At 42.2% G+C, this 22,428-nt stretch overlaps 1 protein-coding gene and 1 long non-coding RNA gene across 2 annotated transcripts in view; both read left to right on the plus strand.

Moving 5' to 3' along the window:
• Positions 1-670: 670 nt before the first annotated feature.
• LOC306801504 lies at positions 671-7,152 on the plus strand. The gene is made up of 2 exons (XR_013774106.1): positions 671-1,276; positions 7,008-7,152. It is a non-coding gene; the product is annotated as an uncharacterized lncRNA (long non-coding RNA).
• Positions 7,153-16,103: 8,951 nt separating this feature from the next.
• MET (MET proto-oncogene, receptor tyrosine kinase) overlaps positions 16,104-22,428 on the plus strand; it is an 89,116-nt gene continuing 82,791 nt past the window's right edge. Inside the window, exon 1 of the mRNA XM_079304704.1 lies at positions 16,104-16,213. The gene's annotated coding sequence lies outside the window, so the exon portion shown is untranslated. The remainder of the gene's footprint in view (positions 16,214-22,428) is intronic.

Genomic DNA, 22,428 nt, shown 5'->3' on the forward strand with positions numbered 1-22,428 from the left:
CATCTTTCTTGAAGTAAAAAGAAAAAGACTTCTGCAAAAAGCAAGACAGAATAAGGAATCACAAAAAGTATTATCCATTAACTTAAATAAACAGTTACAGCTGAAACTTAATCAGAATTTTAACTGTACAAGAAGCCCAGAAATAATAATGGCAGGGGTAGATTATGTACCTATATGACATAAGAGGTTCTCTAGTCTTCATGTTCAAAGTCAGACAACTTAAGCAGCCATCTAGCAAAATCCCTTCCTTTCATTAGGGAAAAATGGTGTATGTATGGTGGTGTATGTGTGAGTGTTTGGAGAACTAAGCATAAAGGTGATTTCAAATAGCAAAATACTGTCTTGTTAATGTGCTGATGACAATCCTCCTTGTCCCATGCTGTGCTTTATGACACTCTCTGTGAAACAAAGTGCTGTGGTAGTTTCTTCAGTTTATTTGAGCATTGCATAAACCAGTGTATTTCTATTTTGCAGCCAGACTTGAGACACAGGGCCACTGCCCAAATGAGCAGTTGGCCCCACACAGACCCTTTTCCATGCTGTGACACTGTGCCTTGCAGCACAGCCACGCAGCCTCTGAGTGCCTTGGACCAAACCTGCTCCTTGACAGGTAATGTGTGCTCCTGGGGGAAGGCAATGGGAATGGTGGAACCTTCTGAGGGTGCTGTTATTGGCACCTCACCTCACCCAGTCTGTGACATCAGCCACGCCAGAGCACAGGTCCATGCATCCACCCACAGAGCTGCTGGGAAGTAAATATGTGCCAGTTCTGAAAAATGCCAAGGGAAAGCTGAAACTGCAAGACAACAGTGCCATGAGCAGTGTTTGATACCTGCTCTCAGAGGATTACTGCTGACTTAATCTCTTCAATTAGCACCTTTGTGGGAGGTACCTTTTTGAGGACTTTGAGTAATGACCATCCTTCTACTCCTAGACTTAGTACTTCTAGCAAGAAGTGCAGCCACAAGCTCATTCCAGATGCCTTGAGGAAAATAATGAGACCAGTCAGGTTATCTGGCAGGTTTCCCCTTGGGTACCTTATTTATTGTTCCTTTTACATGCAGGTTTGTTTTCCACTTGAGTATCAGTCCATGTGGCTCTCGGGATGGGATTCACCTAGCAAGAATGCTAAATTTCTGCTGAGAACATGCTAAAAAGTGGAGTCTGAAGAAGGCAGAATAGTTTCTCACCAAAAGGCCCCATCTTTCTTCATTGACTGCAGAGAGGATTTGGCTAGTTTATATTACACACCAGGCCTTTGCAGTCTCAGAATTAGGTGAGATAAATTTCATTTTCATCAATTACAGGAGCTTGAGCTATATGTTTTGAATTCTGAGGTGATGAGCTCTATGAAAAGCAGCTTATAAATGAAATTTGGGGGCTTATGTCAGCTTAAAAACTCTAGTGGGTATCAACAGGAGGCAGATCCAAGTCCTTAGTTTCTTCTGAGACCCCTGCTCTGTTCAGAGGTGCTGACCAACAGCTTCTGTCATTATTCCAGGTTTTAATATAAGTGTGTACTGGGCAATCTTCTCACTAATAACTTTTTTTTTATTATATCCTGTGAAACCACAGTGGGATAAAGCAAAACTCTTATTCAAATTTTAACCCTCAAGTCCACCTACACAAACCAACAAAAAAATTACCCTCCTTTGGAAGTACCTTGAGAGCAAGTAAATTATCCAACTGAAGACTACAGTTGGACCTGTTTTGTTTTTTTTTTTCAACCTGGTATTTTGCAGTGAAGATGCTGACTAATTCATTCAAAATCTGATAGTCTGCTACAATTTTGCCATAATTTCCCTTGAGGGATAAACAGATTTTTTCCCAAATTGACTGGGAAAGCACAGGAATTAGGAACTTCACAGTCAAATACATGTAATAAATTTTAAAAACAATGAAGAAGCCACTGTGCACACGTGGGTGTGCAGTTCACAAAGAGCTTGAATTAATTTGGCTTCTGAGTGACCAACTCTCAGGCTAGCTTTGAATGAAAGTCCAAAATAAATTTGTACATTCTCAAAATATGAAATATTATATTACTTTTAAGAAAAAAATAATTATTTTTGAAAATATTTGCTTTTATGAGCTTCTGGGACTGACATTAAGACATGGTGGAATTACACAAGTGTTTTGAATACACTAACAAAGATGATGTTCAAAAAAGAGACTAAATTGATTAGGATTTGCCAGCTTGAAAAAGTGACTACCAGGGGAAAATGTAAGGCTTACAAAGAAATCAAAGTATTACAGAGAAAAAAATGTAGGGAAAAGAATATTCAATATCTCTTAAAATATAGGAGAATAAAACAAACAAAATGGCAAAGCAGAGAGGTTAAAATGTACAGGAGGAAGTGTTGAAGGGTTTTTTTGCACACAGATCTTAGTTAAATAGTGGAACTCATTGGCAGAGGACACTGAAGGCCGTATGTATATGCAAGTACAAAAGATGACAGGAAAAGCAGATGGAAGAAATGTCAATTGAGCAAAGAAACCAAACTCTGAGGAATCAGGAACTGGCTCAGGAAAACTTCTGGGTGCAGGCTGTTGGAAATTGATTAGGAAAACAGGGGGAAATGTCTTTGTATGTTTGCCTTGTTCTTGTGCTTTCCCCCCAAACATGTTGTGGGGGACTCAGACGTTTGATGGGTTTCTTGGACTTCTCTCCTGGTTCAGTGTAGCAAATTTTATGCACTTATGTAGTCAGTGTCTCTCCCTGGATCTCCTTCTTTCTCATGACTTTCTAAAATTTCCCAGTGAAACCATACTTCCAAGTGCATTTTGTCAAAGCAGGTAAATTTTATATGTCCCAGGTCCATTCTTCTCAAGTTATCCATCAGGCCTTTGTCTCCACAAATTCTCCAACTTGGTTATATTGAGAATTCTGATCTATATTTCTTGATACAAGCTTTGGATATAAGGATACTTCCCCTTCATATGTGTATTATCTTAAACACTATCAAAACAAAATCATTTTTCAACAAATGCAAAAAAATTTATCTATTGACATTCTTCCAATATCAAACAATCAAACTACAGTAATGAGCATGCATTTTGTAAATAACAGGTACAGTGAAAGCAATTATTAAATTAAACAGAAAACTTCTTTTAGCAATTTTTAAATCATATTTGATGGAATATGTTTTTTAACTAGCCAGAAGTATGAGTATGAGAAAGAAGCAGGAGCTAAAGCCAGAACAATGAGTCAGTGTTCAGACTTACAGATGAAGGAAGTATGAGCAACTCAAAAATAAGCTGAGAACTGGTAAATAGAGAAAATAATAAATGCAAATAAATCACAGCTGCAGAGGGAATTACAGAAAGTTAAATGTTTGATGATGTAAAATCTAAGTAGTTTAATTCTAAGTGTTAATTATTTCAAGTGCCTTTTGCAGCATGCTGAGTTTAGTGAAACAGTATGAATCACTGTCTAGCCTTAAATATGAACCATAATAGAGTTTATTTCAGTGATGGTGTCTGTTTTCTGAGTTTTCTCCTACAGCAGTCCTCAGGCATTGTTTATTTTGGGGGTTTAAGGTCCTAGCTTGTGTACAGCACAACTTAACTTTCAGAAATGTGTTCTTACCTGAGTTTAAATAGGCAGAAATGTTATTTTTCATTCCCCTAAGGTGTAGAGCTGCCTTGATATAATATTGATATCTCTGGTTGTTACAGCTGCTAACAGTTGATCTTAGAATGGATCCATGCTGCACATCAAGCTACAGCAATGTTTTACTGGGGCTCTGCTTCAAATATTGGTTTTCATACATATGGGATTTGGGATAATGGTGCTGTCTTGGTAAACTCAAAAGGCAAAGACATCTCTGAAATTGCCATAGTATGTTTGGGCTTTTTTTCATGCCTTGACTCATTAGGGAATCACTTATGATGTGCTGAAGGAATGATTCAGATCCTCCAGGAAAAAAAGAGAGCATTTGGCTTTTTTCACTTTTCCTTGATTCATTTGGTCTAGTAGAATAGAGCACTTCAGAACCCACATTCAGAAGAACACACATTAAAAGATTCCCCTGATGCACATACCCAGACTTTCTCAGAGGTGAATGATGAAATTCAGTTTATCACAATGAACAATTACATACGTAGAAATTTTTCATCCCTTATAATAGCAGCCTTCAACAATTTAAGAAGAACTAAATTCCAGACATAATTTGCAAGTATCACAATATCTCAATTCAGCATTAGCTTTTGTGGATGCTGTAGAGGAAAGAATTGTTTAGACTACTACACTGCTTATGTGAGAATGTCTCCTAACTTTCAAACAGAAAGGAAGTCTTAGGAACTATGGAGCTGTTTACATAAATAATGTAAAAAGAAAACCATGTCTATCTCAATAGAAGTTTAAATTTTAACAAAAATTCTGTGGTAAGAAACGAGCTTTTTTTTTTTTTTTTTGTCATGGAGTGCAACACACACTTATGCCACTATGTAAATAAGGATGATAAAATATGATCTAGATATTATCTCAGAATCCACGAGGTGGCAGTGTCATAGTTTTCTTAGTATTGCACACAAATATATTAATACTCTTTTTTAAAACACTATATTTTATTATATCACATATCATTATAGTATTTATCACCTCCGGTTGAAAAATTTGGGGAATTATTTGACACATCTCCTTCATTTCTAACATCTGTCAAGGAAAAATTATTTTCCTAAGAAAAGGCAGAAACTGTTGCATAAAGATATGGAACTGTCTTCCTGTTAGGCATCTGTCATGGTCTTGGGTGTTCAGTGCTGGGGAGCCTACAGAAGCTTGTGAAGGATTCTGAATGCAGATATCATCATATCCTGCAACCAGAACATCACATCCAAAAATCAGCCAGTCTTCCAAATCAACTTTCTTTTACAATTATAAAAGTAAAGTAAAAAACAAATAGCATTTTCTCTCAATTTCTTTTTTATCTAGAAAACGTTGACTTCGTTATTTAGCAAAAAATACTAAATGTTAGGCCTATTTTTGCTCATATCAGATCTCTTCAACAAAAAGTTCCTTAACTGGAAAACACAAAAGAGAGCTCTATGTACATGTAAATATATCTGCATTATGTTTTTTGAAATAATGAGACTGCAGAACTGAAAAGAATATCTAAAAGAGAAATTTGTCTAAGGGAGAAATACCCTTGTCCTATTCTACTCTTCCCCAGGAAACACCACATCCCTATTGTAAAAGAAGGGAAAGGTCATGAAGAATTTAGCAAGTGGTTTCCCTTGAATCCCCTGGCTCCCAGTGCCTGTGCACCCTCTGCAAGGCTGTTAGCAGGCTGGCAGCTCAGTCCCAAGGGCTGGGGCTGTGGCCAGCTCCAGCTGCTGGCTCTGAGCCCAGGGGAGCCGGTGGCCCATGCCCAGTCACTGTCACTGTGAGGAGATTAATGTGACTGGAGAGATCCCATCCCTCGGGATCCGTCAGATTCCCAGGAGGATGATTAATTAGTGTAACCTAATTTAAACTCAGAATGTCAATTTCAATCTTTTCTACATCCAATATGAGCTTTCCTCCCTTATTCTAGTGAGCCCTTCAATAAACACCAGGCTATGTGGGGCCATAAATACACAGAGCTGTTATCAGCAGAGCTGCTCCTGGGATTCCTTGCTGCTGGGATTTCCTAGCTGCTGGGATTTCCTTGCTGCTGGGATTTCCTAGCTGCTGGGATTTCCTAGCTGCTGGGATTTCCTAGCTGTCACTCAGAGCATGAGCTGCACAGTTGACTAACTCAACTTGTCACCACCTTACAAAACACCTGGTTAGGCTCTGTGCAGCTGTAGTGCTCTTCTTAAAGGTTCATGTCTGTGACTGTACCACTTTCTTCTCTCCTGACTGCTCCTCCATGTGATTTTTACCTCTCCTCCAACTCTCCCCGTGGCTCTGACTCTTACTCTCTTTCACTGTTCTCTCTCCTGGGATAATCTTGCCCATGCATAACATCTCAGCTGTGGTCCCAGCTCTTTTTTCCATTCCATACTAAGTTGCATGATGAAGACAACCACCTGGAGGTGCCCATTTGCAGGTGTCCACATGTGAGCTGGCTACTCAGTTCACACTGTGTGGTGGTGTAATTTATACCAGCAGCCAGGTCAGGAAACAGGCAGACATCTAAAGTGAGTCCCAGCACACACAAGACCCACTTTACCCTTCTGAGTCAGTGTTTCATCTTCTCTGAACATCTTCCATCTCCAGCAGCTCAGATCACATCTGTTTAAGACAGAGCTTTCACTCTTCATCAAAGCTTTGTCACTTTGTCACTTTGAAAGCCCAAGTCATGCTGCACCTCAGACCTACCTGCAGATGCCCACACCTGGCCAGTCTCTAAATCACAGGTTCTGGCTGAAGGGTTCCCTGTAGCCTTTCAAACCCATCTGTAGCCATTCAGAGCAGTGGCACTCAGCTCTAATACCAGGCAGGGGGATCAGGCAGAACCACTTCTGAATCCATTCAAAAGGCATGGAGGCAGCCTCCCATCCAGGACAGAAGCATGCAAGGTTCACACTCAAGCCTGTGAAAAATATATCAAGGTTTGAATAGGAAGTCCCTTACCCTTAAACTTTCAGATTTAAATAGGACCCTGCTCCACACAAAGTAAATGTTTATCGGCTATTGGAATTACCAGGATATGAACACAAGAAGAGAAACAAAGTGTGCAATGATCCAAAATGTCTGAAATCTCTTTGTGGCCATTTAAGAATTATCTTCAAAACTACTGTGTCAGAAGTAGATCAGGAGGTCAATGCTAATGGTCTAATGCTACCTTTCATAATGAGAAAAAACCTCAGAAGTCTAGAGTCAAGAAATCTAGGGTAAGTTTAGGAGCTGCATAAGTGTTAGAGTTTTATGCTTTTTTCTGTGGATTTTGTTTGCTTTCTTCCTCAAAAGCAAAGTGGCCTGCTCCAAAATCTCTTGGACAACACTGGAGATAACAAGAATACTTCAATTGAGAGTTAATCTAAATTAATTTGTTTTGAAAATTCCATCTTTTGCTTTTTCCTAGGTACTTCCCTCATAGCACCTCAGGCAAAAAAACTGGGTTCTTTTTATATGACTACCTGTCTGTAACTGAGATCCAAATAGGAAGATGTCCTACATTTTGAGTCAAGAGTATGAAGAAAAGTAAAGTGATTCCTACTTTAGATGCATTGATTGAAACTCGCAGAGTTTTTCCTCTCTGTTGCTGTTTTCTATGAAAGAGACCAGACTGAAACCCTTGGACACATGAAGTGATCTGGTTCTTGCCTGGGTCAGAGGATGGCTGAGAGTCACCTCTGACACAGAGGCCACCCCACAGGGGGGTGATGGGGCTGGAGATCTTCCTTTCCTTCCTAGAAAGCAGCAGCCTTTCCTTTTTATCTCCAGTCACACCTCCACCCCAGCCACTCCCCTGACATGTTTGGGTTGAGATTAAGCTTGTCTCCTGATTAATGCCAATAGGATGTGTGCAATGAGACACATTGCAGCCTTCTAAGATAATGTTAACAGTTATTACATCATAATTGTCATTAAAGAGCACTAACACATACCAGCAAAATGTTTATAATACATTTTAGCTCTCAGAAAAGCATTAAAAGCTACTTTAAGATGTAAGAGGTCTGTCTAGCTTGCACATTCAGAGGAAATTGAAAACCCCCAACAAATGGCCATTCCCGCATCGCCCTCAGTGCAACTTCTGAGAGTTTCTCAGCCCTGTTCCTCTGTTTCTCTGGGGACTGAGAGGACAGGCTGAAGTGTCCTGGATGCTTTGAAGCATCCAGCTGACCTCACAAGCTAGCCTGACCATGATGACCTAGGTGACCTTCACATGGTGACCAGGATGCTCAAGGCAGATGATCTAAATAATTCTGATTTCTTCCCTGTTTCTCATGAAATGGTTGCAGACAAAAATCACTGGATTTCACAAACAAGCAGCTATGTGCACAGCCAGATAAACAAATAAGTTACTACTGTATAGATTAACAACACAGCATTGGCAAAAGGAATATTTTCAGAATCAGCATCATAGCTCAGGGTCCCAATTTCAAAGCTGTCATTTAAATTTTATTTTCACATGAGGCTTACCTCTCTGACCTATTTAGGCATCAAAAAAAAAAAAAAATCCCCATTTCCTTTAGGACTTTTTGGACATTCAGAAAGATAATTCTACATTAGACCTACTTTCATCTCTCAGCTTCTCCAGAGGTTTCCTTCCTGTTTTAACTTAGTCAAGACTGGTTTTCTCTGTTCCTCAGTCCCCCATCAGTAAAATGAAGCTAATAGTACTTCCCAATAGTGACTTTTGGGGAAGGCTAGGACAGCAGGAGTTTGAGATGTTCTTCAGTAGGTTAGCATGGGAGATAGCAGTAAGAGGGAAGAACCTATGTAAAAATGAAGAAAAGAAGGGTAAAAATCTTTCTAGTCTCTCAGTTCAGAGTCAAACTTTGGGAGCAAACGTGGGAGTCAATCAGAGCTGGATTTGTCCTGATGGTAATTGCAGCTTTTATACGATCATTTAAATTGTCTGTCAAATGAAAATATTTCTGTATAATGAGCATGCTATTAAAAACACCCCTGCCAAAGCGAGGGCAGACACAGTCACCATATCTATGAGGGACTGGCACAGATTCACAGCTACCACTGGGCCTGGTGAACACCAGAGCACAACGCCTGAGCCTTCTGCAGCCCTCCACAGCAGGCTGGGCAGGCATTCAGAGTGAGTACTGGGATTTAATTTGAAAAAAGCATCCACTTCCAGTCTCTCACTTCTGATGTACTCATTATACAGCTAAATCTCCCTAACTGGATACGCTTTGTCCTACTGGTCCCCTCTTTCCTGCTGCCCACTTCTTGGTGGGGTGCTTTTGTTCCTTCTTAGAGATAAAATTAAATCTATGAAAGTGACCAAAATCAGTAAGGTGTTCTTACAAAACCCACGTTTTAACTTTGAATTTTGCCTTTGTTAAAAATCTCTCAGCAGATAGAGGGAAGTGAAACATAAAATTACCAAGCTAGAGTAATCCTTTTTTTGGTTTGGCTCAGTATTTTCTCTAAGTTCCTTGTTTCATTTGATTTTAAAATGTTCCCAAACTCAAAGTTAAACTTTAAGCTCACCTGAATACTTGCTGGTATGTTTAAACACGCTTTCTCCCTGTATGTTACACAACAGTGCTATTAGCTCCCAAAGGAGTACAAACAATAAAATTGTAATAATAGTAAAAGGACACTCTGAATTTTTCCCTTTTTTTTTTTTTTTTTTTTTTTTGAGGTGGGGGAGGGAGGGGTTGTTGTTGTTGTTAGTTTGGTTTTGGGTTTTTTTTGGTTTTTTGTTTGTTTTGTTTTGTTTTGGGGTTTTTTTGTTTGGGTTTTTTTGGGGACGAGTTTTTTTTGTTGAAGAAATGCACTGCTATCAGTATAGATGATGTTAAGGGCACAAATATTTCCTGGCTACACATTATGGGTGTGCTCCTGCCTAATTTAAAATTATGGGATTTTAACATTGACTTCATTTTCCATAATATTACATTCATAATCAGCACATGTGTCTAATTAAATAATGAAAGCTATTGAAAGGAATAATCTCCCATCAAGATTATCATGAGTTGGGCTGTATCCTAAACCAGCCTTATGAAATAGAGCTTTTGGCAAATATCATATGCTTACATCATTACAGAATCAACTGTGTTATTGTAAAGTTAACTTTAAAATGCAGATTCTTTAATGATAATGAACCAAATCCAAGCCTGACTTACAATAATTTGGCTTGGTAACAGAACACATTTCTTTATCTTTAAAAATGTATCAGAATAGGTATTGTACATAAAAATCAACACAATTTAAACCGCATTTGAGAAATATCTCATATTTAATGACATTAAGTAAAAAGCCACTATGAGATTTAACACTGTGCTCTAGCAGAAGACAAATTTTACATACTCAAGGTGAAGTGACCAGGTTTTCTAAATTGACAAATATTTCTGTGTATAAGCCCTGAGACATGGGGAAAAGATGATGATGACATCTAGACACAGCTCTTCAAGGCTAAGCATGTCAGGCAAATTGCCACTGTCAACGACATCAGTCTGAGGTTTTGCCAAAGACCTCCACTTTGGTAGTTACAGAGAGCTAGGACATGAGTTCCCAAGTCTGCAAACACTTGTGTATGCAACTGATTTCATTACAAACCATTCTGAAATGCCTCTCCTTTCTTTCCTCCTGACACATGGTCAATGTTACTCCAAGAAAATATAGATTGATATGGGATCTCATTTTCTTCTGTATTCTCTGGCATTTTGTGAAATTTTACAAAGATGGTTTCTGGTTTTAAAGTGCCTTCCTCTCTCACACATGTTGAAAAAAATTACTGGGGAAAAAATCTTTGAGTTAATTTGAAAACAGGCGAAATGCTATAAATGCAAGAAGTGAGTAAGCAGAAAATGAAGGGGGCTTTTTCTCCTCAAAACCTCTGTTCCACTCCTTAGAAATAGTCCTTTCAACAGCATTACCTTAAGCAGTAGCATTCAGAGATGCTTTCAGACAAAGCAGAAATCTGAAGGTGATGGTTCTCTTTCAGTGCAAGGAGTTCACCAGCAGTATTACTAGTGCAAATGGCAACTGCAGAGCTGTGAAAGGATGAGCAAACTGCAAAAGCCAGGCTGCAAATGCAAATGGCACTCAGCATCACCCAACTTAGGCAAGTGCTTAATTTTAGGCATCTGATTATCTCTAGTGGAGCTTACATCCTCCAAAAGTAGGCTGAACCAGAACTGTGTTTGCTCATGCATGCTCACACGCGTGTTAGCATAGTCACACCCTTCCCCTGCTCACCAGGTGCACACATAGCTGGAGGCAGGATTTGTTCCTGTGCTTTTAAACAGGCAGATTTTCTATTTTCAATGATCTGGCTCCTATGCCCTTTGTAAATACAAACAGCAAACTGAGGGGAAGGGGAAAGCTACACCTTCATTACAGGAATCAGATTTAAAAGAGACTTTGGGAAACTTTCTAGCAGCTAGTCCAAAAAATAATCCTGGAAATATAAAAAACTGTGTGGTTTCACTACTAAACAAAAGCAACACATCTGCAGTTAAAATAAAAGGGTGGTAGTGTTGGAATTCGTTTAAAATGTACTAAGATCAATGTCAAAAAACAGTTATGCATTTTAACTAAATTTGCAATAGTGGTGAATGCATGAATATCATATATAGCAATTTCTTCACTTTGTAAATATTTTAATTTTGAGTACCATCACATTTGTTTTCAGTTATGTAAACAAATCTACAAAGTGGCACATATATGGTACTGGGTTTGGATTTTGTCACTGTGCTTTGCCTGAAGCAGTTCATGCTGAGCTATGCTAGAAAAGTTCCCTACAGCATGTGCTAGAAAGCCTTTGCTGCTGCAATGTGAGCTCAGTGAATGCGCCAAGGGCTGCTGCACTTCTGTCATTTTCAGAGATGTGAACACAAAGACTAGTCAGCTTTCCATCCCTGAAAATTGTTTCTTGGGTTTGCGTGTTCAGAGGTACTCATTCAGGGATTAAATGTATTTCAGCACCCCTAGGAAAGAAGGCAAGGTTCAGATGAAAGCAGTGAGATCCATACCATCTCCTCCCCTGCCTTCTGGAGGGTGAGGTGCCCCCTCCAGATAAGCTGATGTAAATTTCAGTTGCCATGAGCCCACCCTCCTTGGTTTCTGACCTCGTCCTTTTGCAGTACTAGGACTCACATTACTGCATAGCAGATGGATTTGAAGAGCTAATCTATCTGTAAACTAATCTTTGTTCTTCTGTGTTGAGAGATTAATTTTTGCTGGATTCCTGAACTTCATATACCAGTTTCCCACTTGATCACCAAGGTTTTGGGACTGGCACAAAAAGGACACAGAGCCATGGCAATCCAGACTTCAGATGCTCTAACCCCATAAACATTTTCCTCCTTTTTTAAGAATTACATTGATGCATTCATCATTTGGATTTTAGAATGGCCCAGTTGTGGTGTTCATTTACAAGCAGAAAGACAAACAAGGAGGAAAACCTCATCAAGTTAAACGACAGACTTCCCTTTGCTCAGAAATCACCTATCATCCACAGTGCAATAGGTGGAAACACCTTTGCTTATGATCTGTGTTTCCACACACATGGAGAACTGCCCAGGGTGCTTTAGTGGTTAGAGCTTAGGTCTTCTAACTTCAGGGTTCTATTCCTGGCTTTGCAAGTGACTTTTGCAACCACAAGTCACAGGCTGAAGTTTCTTCCAGTGACATTGTTGACCCTCTTACAAACAAAAAGAAAGTACTTATTTAGTTTTGAGAATCTGTTGGCTTCGTTAATAAATGGCTAGATAATAAATGCCAAAAAACGCAGCGATGATCAAATCTTTGGAATCTAGAGATCTAAGTAGCAATTCTGATATTTAGCCTGGTTTCCAGAGAGGCAAACAATACCATGGGCATTTTTACTCCAAAGCCCAATCCCCCAGCCAACACTCCCTGCCCACCATGTGCTGTTTGAGCCCAGGGAAGACAGTGAAAGACAGATTGTGTCAGAGTGACTTGAAGGGACAAAGCAGTCACAGGAAAATTTGCCTCAGGCAGAACCCCTTCCCTGAGCTGCCCCTGGCATTTGCAGCCAGGCTGCCTTCCAGTGAATAAGATCTACAGGAAATACAGCTACACATTACCCCAGCAGGCTGTTGCACGATAATTCTCCCCATGGATCACTGGGCTGTGAGACAGTTGAGTTGGGTGGGTTCACCTAAGGCTCTCATTTTGTTTATCAACCTCCAAGGAGACTCAGACTCAGCTATTCTGAGTCCCCATTGCAGGGGTCTGTGACAGCAGGGTACCTGATACCCACCACTACGAAGCTCAGCTCTAGAGATCTTTGTCTTGTGTGTTCTTAAGCATTAAATTAATTCCTTTCCGCTGTCTTGCTCCTTCTGAAATCATTTACTCATGAGTAAGCTCCACTAAGTCAGAAGTCTCTGGAGTCTCACAATGGTATTTGCATTTTATATCTGCTCCCAAAGGTGTGAATGACTGCAGAAGACAAAGAGTAAATCCTCTGATGCTACCATATAGCTATGGTGCCATATAGTAGAGCGTGGTTCTGCAGCAATGCACAGAAGATTCATGTTTGATTCTGCACTTTTAGAAAATGTGGTTAGATTCAGATTTGTAGAGGTATTTAAATATATTTTTTTCTTATTGAAATTAAGTATAAATCAGATACATAAGTCTATGGACTTCATTTTGCTACCCGTAGCTACGATAAATAACTTCTTAGGTTCTGAACAGAAGTCACAATGAAACCAATAAAACCAAAGTGGGCATTTTAGTGTGTTGAGATGCCCTACTGACAATGCACAGAAAAATAAATCATCCTTTGTTTTCATTCTTCATGTTTACACTTGAAAGTTTAACTTCAACATAGCCTTGCAATTCATTTTTCTAACTCTATGTTTGTATTCTTGGAAATATGATAGGGTTTGCTCATCAGCTTCCTATCTCAAAACACGTCAGGGCTGGAAAGCATGTGTCAATACACTCCCCAGTGCGTTCCAGTTCTCTTACTGAACAGATCACCCTCACAGACTCTCCTTCACACTTTTGAATTGTTTTTTCCAGTGCTGTCAGCTTTCTAAAATGTGTCACACAATCTTATGCCAGACTGAAGAGGACCAGCTCCTTTTGGACAGGAAAGAGAAGTTAGAAAAACCTATAAAGAAACCAGGATGATGAAGGAGGTCATAGTTTCTCTTTCACCCATAGCTGCACCATAAAGGTGCTTCAAGCCTCTGAGAAGCTGTTCATGGTGCACACATGTCATTGCAAACATGATGAAAAGAGTATCAGGTTGTGATTATCAAAGCCTCAGTGCAGAGTCACTGTCTCATAAAACTAACCTAAAATAACATGGCATCAGCATGGTCAAAATGGAAAGGAAACATCTGTTTCTCCTTTTTATGTTAGTGACAATTCATTTGTTAGCTTTAGAATAGCACAGGCTGTCCCACTGATAACAGCCTGGGCGCTGGCTGTTCAGCCCAGGCAGGTGCACAGCGAACTCAGGAGAGGACCAGGAACAGACAACATGAGGGGCTGTCCTCAGGATGAACTACAGATTTAAATCTTTATCACTTTCCTTCAAAACCCTTAAGGCAGATTGTTCCAAATCTGATGTGTCTGTATGGGTGCACAATGACTGACTGATCACTAACTGAAGCCCAGCATGCAGTACAATCTAATTGCAGCCATGGTTTTCCCTGGAGGGACTGACACTGTGTCTTCCTTTTCTAACTATTGCTGAGTATTAATTGAAAGAAAGGTTACTGAAGTAAGTGGACAGATTGCCAGAGACTTCAAAGAAAGGAGATCCATCAGTCATGAAGTTTAACAGAGAAAAGTACTGAATTCTGCACCTGGGATGGGACAACACTGGATGTACAGACATACTGGTTGGACACAACACTGTGGAAAGGGAGGCAGGGTCCTGATGGATGGCAAACTGAATTTGAGTCAGCAGTGCCCTGGCTCTCAAAAAGACCAACCCTGTCCTGGAGTGCATCAGGTGCAGCAACACCAGCCAGGCAAGGGAGGGGATTGTCCTGCTCTGCACTAGGACAGCCTCACCTCCAATGCTGGGGGTGATTTTGGGTGCCACAATGTAAGGACAATATAAAGCTACTAGAGAGCATCCAAAGGAGGGCTACAACGATGGTGAAGGGCCTTGAGGAGAAGCAGTATGAAGAGTGGCTGTCTGCTCAGCCTGGAGGAGACTGAGGAGAGATTTCACTGCAGTTACAACTTCCTCTCAAGGGGAAGCTGGGGGGCAGGCTGCCCTCAATCACACATCTGGTTTTGCACAGAATCAGCTTATAGCTAGGTTAGATATCTTTATCACTAGTGCCGGCAAGTCGATAGGAAAGGGGGGACAGGTAAATTGAGAAAGAACACTTTGTTCTGATGTACAGCTTTGTCTTTGTACACATCATGGTGACATCCAGGGCCTAAAACAAATACAGGCAATATTTAATTTTCCTTACAGTAAGTTTTGGTGTAAGGTCTGACATTTTTCCCATGGTTAATCATGAAACTGGGCAGTGCTTCTTACAGTTCCTTGTACTTCACTCATGAAAAACATTCATCGGTTTAAATGGTATGATTAAGGGGAGCAGAGTTGGGGCCAAAAAAGGAAGCAAGCAAAGAGAAAATAGATGTCTCCAGTAACTTCTATTGGAATATGGAGCCTTTCACTTAAAATCTGGTTTAAATCAGTAGCTGCTGAAACTCGTTACCAGAAAAAAAAAAAAGATGGATCCTTTGTTGCATGCCCCAGTGTTGAGACTTGCAATCTCTCGGCAGCTCCACGAGTGTACATTGCACAGGCAGTATTGTTGAATGACTCAGTTTCTCAGCACCTCTGAAAGATGAAGTCATCATTTGTTCTGCAAACCTTGTGAGGGAGAAACCCCAACCTGTGCAGTTTAGTACCCTGTAGGAAGCACAAAGGGGGGCGACAGATACTTGACACTATATATAAATTGAGGTCATTTACTTGAATTACACGTGGAAAGACATTTAAAGCACAGTCAGCACTGACACCATGATAATACAATATGGGCTAAATGTGTTCACTACGACATAGCCTGGGGGGCTCTCGGTACAAGCCTAGGGGTGTCCATACCTTGACCTCTGAGGGTTAGGCTTTAGCACCAGTCAGGCACTGACACCTGATGGTGGGTGCTCAGCGGCTGGGAGTGAGGAGGGAGGCTGTGCCTGACACCGCCGGTACCCGCTCGGCCTGAAAACACCGAGGTGCAGGATAAGGTTCAGCAAGGGTCCCCTCCTGGCTTTCCCCATCTGGGGAGTGACAGCCATCCCTCCTGCCCCGAGGCTGGGGGCGCCTGGCCGGGAGGGACGAGGAGAAGAAAGGAGGGGAGGGGGAGCGAGAGAAGGAGCCCCCCCTCCTTCCCCTCACCGCGCACCCGGGCTCCTGCGATGTGGTGAGTCACAGGCAGGTCAGGACCGCGCCGGAGGGCGGAGGGAGCGCGGGGACCGGCTGATTTACCGCTGGGAGCCGCCACCAGCGCGGCGGAGGCGCCGGAGGGAAGGGCGCGGAGAGCCGCCCCGCAGCCCAGGTGCCGTGCGGGAGGGACGGACGGACGGACGGACGGACGGACGGAGGGAGGGACGCCCCTGCCCGCGGGGCGCGCAGCCCGCCGCCCCCAGGTAGGGACAGCAGCGCGGAGACGGGGCCGGGGGAGCCTGCGGGCGGACGAGAGCGGCGCGGCCGCGGAGGTGCGCCGGGCTGCGCCCCGCTCCGCCCCGCCCGGGCTGGGCCGGCTGCCGAGCCGGACCGCGGGGCCAGCCCAGCCCAGCCCAACCCGCCGGGCCGGCCCAGCCCAGCCCAGCCCGCCGGGTGCAGCGCTCGCCCCTCCGGCCGTGGCGGCGGCGCGCAGCCCGCTCCGCTCCGGTAAGGACCGGCAGCCGTGGGGGGACGCGGGGAGCGGGATGAGCCGGGAGCGGGCGGGGACGGGCAGCGGCACGGTGCCGCGCTCTGCCCCGCCCGGGAACTTCGCGGGAGCGGGCCGGGGCCGCGGGGGCAGGTGGTAGCGCTGCGGGGCTGCGGGCTCGCCGCTGCCCGGCCGGGCTCCGCAGGGCGCTGCCGCCCGGTGCACCGCGGGCGGGTAGGGCAGGCGGCAGCGCTTCCCGGGCTGCGCTTCCCGGGATGCTGTCGCAGCCGCCCCGCGGCCGCAGCCCGAGCCGCTGCCCCTCCGCCCCTTCCCGCTCTGCGGGCGCGGCGGTGTCCGGCAGTGCAGCCTGCAACTTCCAACTCGGTGGCTCCGCGGTTGTGGTGGCCGCTCCGACCGCCTTCCGTGAGGCGCTGGGTGAGCCTGCGGGATTCCCCAAGTTGGGGATATGTACTTTATGGTTGCGCGGCGTTCACAGTTTTCCTTGCGGTGTGGCTTTTTTTGTTGTTGCGTTAGGGTTTTGGTTTTGGGGTTTTTTCCCATTTTTAAAAGCAGAATTTGCTTCGAACGGTAAACAAATCGCAAAGGGCTCATATAATGGCATTCCACCACTGTTTCCATGTCAGCATTAAATTATGTGGTCTTAGGCTTTATAAGTACTGAATGCAGTCCTTAGAAAGTGGAAGTTCTGCACATACATCAGTAGGGATTAATAATCAAATACCAGTGTTGTTTAACAAACTGTGCGTTTGTAACCTGTAGGAGGTTTATTCAAGCTGCAGCGCATGCTTTTCCCGAGGAACCTATGCCCTGTGTGGTAGTTCATTTGCTTTCATCCTACAGGTGCTTTTTTCATTGTCCAGCTGCAAAAAGAGGATAGTGTCTCTTTTTTGTCGTCTTTTTATTTTAGATCTGAGAGGTTTGGATTCATAATCACGCAAGATAAAGTGTTTCACATGTTTCTCAGAGAGCTGGTTAAATGTTTACAGATCATACACTGCGAGAGCAAAAAGCTAGCCTTTGGCAGGAGCTGCATGTTGAAAACAAAGTAACTTGGAGAATGACTGTATTGCTTGTTCTTTGTGCTCTAATCCTTCTTCAGCACTGTATGATACTTTTTCTGTCTTCTAATACAAACTGAATCATTTGGAAACTGGGATATTTTGTAAAACATTCATATCGCTATTTACAGAAGAGAGAGTCAATTTCTGTGTCTATTTCATGGGGAGGGAATGAATTGTCTTTATTGTTCTATAAGGATTTTCTCTTTTTTTCTCCCATTCCCCCACTTTTCCTTTTTTTTGCTTTTTTTTTTTTCCTTCTTTTCAGAGGTTAACCACTGCATAGCAGTTCTTTATTGGTAAGCTAAAGTGCCCATGTTGTGGCTGGAGAGGGGTTCATAGATGTATTATTTGCTCAAATGTAGATGACAGTGCAGCCATAGATGGCTGGGAGCTCACTGGGTCAGGGCAAGGCAGCCAGAAAGCCAAAATTCTGCAGAGGTTCAATGAAAAGCTCATGAATGCAAAACTAAGTAGCAAGTGTTGTCTTCCCAGGATAGCCTTTCCCATCATGGTTCTCCTGCATTTATGGTCTTCTGGTACCTTAACTGATGACCTGTAACCTCTTCTTGCTTGTCCAATGCAATCAAAGGGGGCAACCCACCTACTCTTATTCTTCTACGATCTGCAAATGCCTGCTCTGTATTTTTCAACTCAGATGAGAATTTCAAAGCCTTGTGCCTCCCAAATCTGGCTTCCAGAACTCCAGAGACTAACTGGCACAGCTGGTGCAGTGCAAGAGCAGCAGTCTTGTGTTTGCAGCCACAAAGGGAACCCGATGCCGGCAGCACGCTGTGCTGGGGTGGCCAGAGAGCCAGAGCTGCAGCAGTGGGAGTCAGAGCACCGGGTGATCTGCTTTGTGCCATGATTGCTTTGTGCTGGGGATGTGTCTAGACTTTATTTGCTCCAGGCAGAAAGCAAGGAGAGGTCCTGCATCTCCATCTGTGTTTGTGAAATAGCTAGTGTAAGGGAAATCCTGCTTGGGCTCTCAGCACTACACATCATTTCTTGAACAAGAAGGGGATAGGGTAGCTGAACAGTATTCTCTGAAACTGCAGAAACACAAAATGCAGTAGGGAGTTACAAGAATTTGGTGCAAAGCAGAAGGAATGTGTGCAGTGTGTGAAACTTCAAACACACCTTCCTAAGATTTTTGGGTGTCAACACCCCCTTTGTGGTGGGTTCCTGTGAAGCCTTTATGTCCAGACTTTCATCCTCACTGTTGCTACCTTGCTGTCAGTTCTTTGAGCTGGTGGCAAACTGCATGTTTCAGTGGGCTGTTGTCTTCAGATGGGCCATCAACCCATGCATCTTGTCTGCTGTGACCACAGTGATTTTGCTTCCCTTGCAAAGGTTGTATTGGGTAATTAAACCTGTGCAACACACCACTGGTGGTCATGCCACATTGCCCCAAGCAGCATGCCTTCACCAAAGAGGCAGGGCCACATCTCCATGCAGGACTCTGAGGATGGCATCTTTTTGCTAAACCCAAGATGAGGAGTTTTCTCTTGTTCTCTGACAAAAATGTTGTGTTTTTCTTGGCAGTGGCTTTAAAAATCTCTGTCTCATACACAGCAACTGAAGCAAACATGTTAGCAGAAGCCATTTTTAAATCAGTTTCCTCACCCAGGGGAAATGTACTATAGACAGGGCCTTCAGGAAACGAATAATTAGGTGACCTTTTTCCCCCCAGAATATCAGGTCTGTTTTATGTAGAGCTGTTTGAAGTCACACAAATTCTCATTACTCTCCAAATCTCTAACCTTGCCTTGTTTAAGATACCTTTTAGGAAATCAAATCAGTGTTTCAATCTAATTTCCAAAGGCATTCAAACACATGGTATGTGTGCTAACTTGTTTCCTCTAGCATTAACAAATCTAGCAAATTGCCAAGCTATTTGCCTTGAGGAAAACTATGATGTTGTACAAGAAGATAAAGTATTTTTTTCCTCCAATTTTAAACATTAGAAAAAGAAAAGAGAGGTAAAGTTATCATGCCACGTTAGTCCAGGATATAACTCCTTTGAAGTAAACAGTGTTCCCAAGTAGATTGCTATGGTTTTTGATCTGTTCTGGGTCTTTTTAGTCACGCTGTGATCTTTTTCAGTCACTTGATGTGACTGGATGGTGACTTGGCTCAGATGGACTTTCATTGAATTAGTTGCAATGGAGTATACCAAATATTAGAGTGGAAAACAGAAGTGGAGATAAATAATTTGAGAGGTTTATAGCCTCAAATTTAAAGAATTTTATAGTACTTGTATTTTAAGGAGAGGCTGTGTACATAAGCCAGGCAGAAGAGTGCATGTGGTGCAACAGAAGTAGTGAATGGTCTGAAACCTCTCCTCTGCCTCTCTGCCCAGCACACCAGTCTCCAGGGAAGCAAGTGCTCCAGAACATTTAATTTTTCAAGCAGTTGTCAATAACAGAAGAGTTTCTGCAATGCTCAGGAGTTTAATAAGCTCCAAAGTCTTAAAAAAAATGGGTTTTTGTGTATCCTACACCTCTGATAGTTACTTCTGCTTGTCCCCCCAAAAAAGGAACATGTAGTTGTCCTTTTGTATGGAAAATATCAAAAGGTTCTTGTTTGAATTCATGATAAATTTGGTTGCAAATGCATGTGGAAGGAAAATTGCCAAATGCTTTCAGGAGATTTTCATTTTGCTCAAGTGTTCACACCATGGCCATCACCATGGTATTTGATAGCTATCCACTTTGCTGTGCATGTTGCAGCTTTAGCCTCACACTGAAGGGTCGCACTGGCATATCATATTTTCTTGTAATCATACAGAAATGACAATTTTTTATGTAAGTTGCTTTCCTTTACTGCAGTTCCTTCATTTTGATATTTATCGAGCTAAACAATATCAGAATTTTTTTGACATGTATGTTTATCATTTCTGTGAAGGATCAGTGACCTAGCTTGATATATTTAAAAGTTCAGCAATAAACCTAAATATGTGACATTTATTGAAATTCATTCTTTGCCATGGAGCTACTTTCTTTCAAAAATATTGAGAATAGCAAGGGATTGCATCTGCAATTTGATTAAATCTACAGTTGTTACCATTTGCCTTCTGAAAATTGATTCCCTCCCCTCCCTGTCCCCCAGCTTGACATGCTTATTGATTAAGATTTCTGCACTGGCCTAAGCCAGCATATATTTGTTAATGTTTGTGTGCTTCCCATGCACGTTCAGAGAGGCTTTCAACTGTGGAAGCCAACTCTATTCCTAAACTATTGGAAATGGTAAGGTTCCTTAGTAATTGTTTTAAACTATATGATGACACATCTTTGAACTCCATTGTACGAAGGAAAAATACCTTCTGACTGGAGAGAGGCTTCCTGTTTATGTGTGTGTTTGCTGGAATTAAGCCTTCCCCTGTGTGTTGGCTGAGTATTTTTTGTAATCCAAAATGGCAACATGGCAAGTCACCTCCAGAGTTTATTTTTTGGACAGGATACAGGTCTTTTATTTTCAAAATAGCATGGCTCTGGAGTTGATGATGAAGCACAGGGACCTCTCAGTTACACTTCTACAAGCAGACTCAGTTAATTGAGGAGGCACACTTATAAAGACAGCTAGATTTAAGCAATGAGTAATTAATTTTTATTGAAAATGTTATACAATGTAAGTTGTTCACTTCCCACACAGGAAGTTTTTTTGCTTCAGCCAGATTTTCTTTCAGCATAATGATATGAAACTTGCCAAATGTATAATTTATTTTATAAAATGGCTAGAATTGTGGCTTTGGTTGTGACTGAAGAGTCATGTAAAATTTTCTGCTCTTTAGAGAGAGCAGGCCAGCAGGTGGCCTCCAGGTGGTAGCCCCGCTGCAGGAAGATGGCAAGTAATACCTGAAGGGGTTTCAGCTGCTTATATATGAGCAGGTGACCAAAATATATAGCATATATAATACTCTTGCCTCTTGGTATCTGGGGTGTGTACTTTGTGACCTTGTGGCATGTCCTTGCACCCTACCTGCCCTAGCTGAACCTCCTTCAGAGAGGAGAGTTGATGAGACTCAGGCATTTTGCCTACAGTAGTAACAAGGCTGGACCACCATGAGTTTAGGCAGTAAAGTTACAGTTATTTATGAAATACAGTGTTAAGGTTTCTGGTTTGCTTCAAATAATGCTAATTTTAAACAACTGTCTGGGACTGGGAGAAACCTGGGCTAATGGACTGATTACACTGAGTTAGTTAGGGCTAAGAGCCACATGGCCCTGGGGTGGGATGTGCACACCCAGCCCCAGCTTTGCAGGCTGCTGCCCCTGCCCACATCTGGCAGAACATCCCCTCACCTGAATTCCAGTCCCTTTATCACTCACCACAAACACCCAGGCCTACCACAACACGTGTGGGTCTTAGGAAACTGGCTTTTTTTACCTGTTTTAGTGGCTGTGCTGCTTTTCTGATAAGAGCCTTGAGCAAGACTGTGGCCTCGTGATTGTCCCTGGGAGTTTTGCCACTGACTCTTCCTGGACACTGGATTTAGCTCTGCTTTTGTGTGTGTCTTCACCATATTTGAAAAATGGATTTCCTCTCCTTTGATTTCAATAGAAGGTTGATGTATCTTACTTGACATAAAATTTTTCTCATTAGTAGTTGTACAAATTAAGTCCTGAAGGACATATCTATTTTCATCTAATTTTTGTGGAAACAAATCCTTTCTGAGCATGTTTAATGAGTTAGATGAAAACAATTATCATCTACAGTTGGAATTCCAAACTTACTTATTTAATGTTTCTTAACATAATGTTTCTTTTGTTTCTCTGTTTATTTTTCAGTTTGTTTGAGCTGTATGCTGAACCTCACCTTTCTTTTACTTTGTTTTGAAACTAATCTAGCTAGTGAGATTTCAAGCTTGATAGAGGTCTATTGTGCCATGTGAATGCCTGGAGACATACAT

The sequence above is a fragment of the Erithacus rubecula genome (genome assembly GCF_903797595.1).
Source record: "Erithacus rubecula genome assembly, chromosome: 4".
Lineage (NCBI taxonomy): Eukaryota > Metazoa > Chordata > Aves > Passeriformes > Muscicapidae > Erithacus > Erithacus rubecula.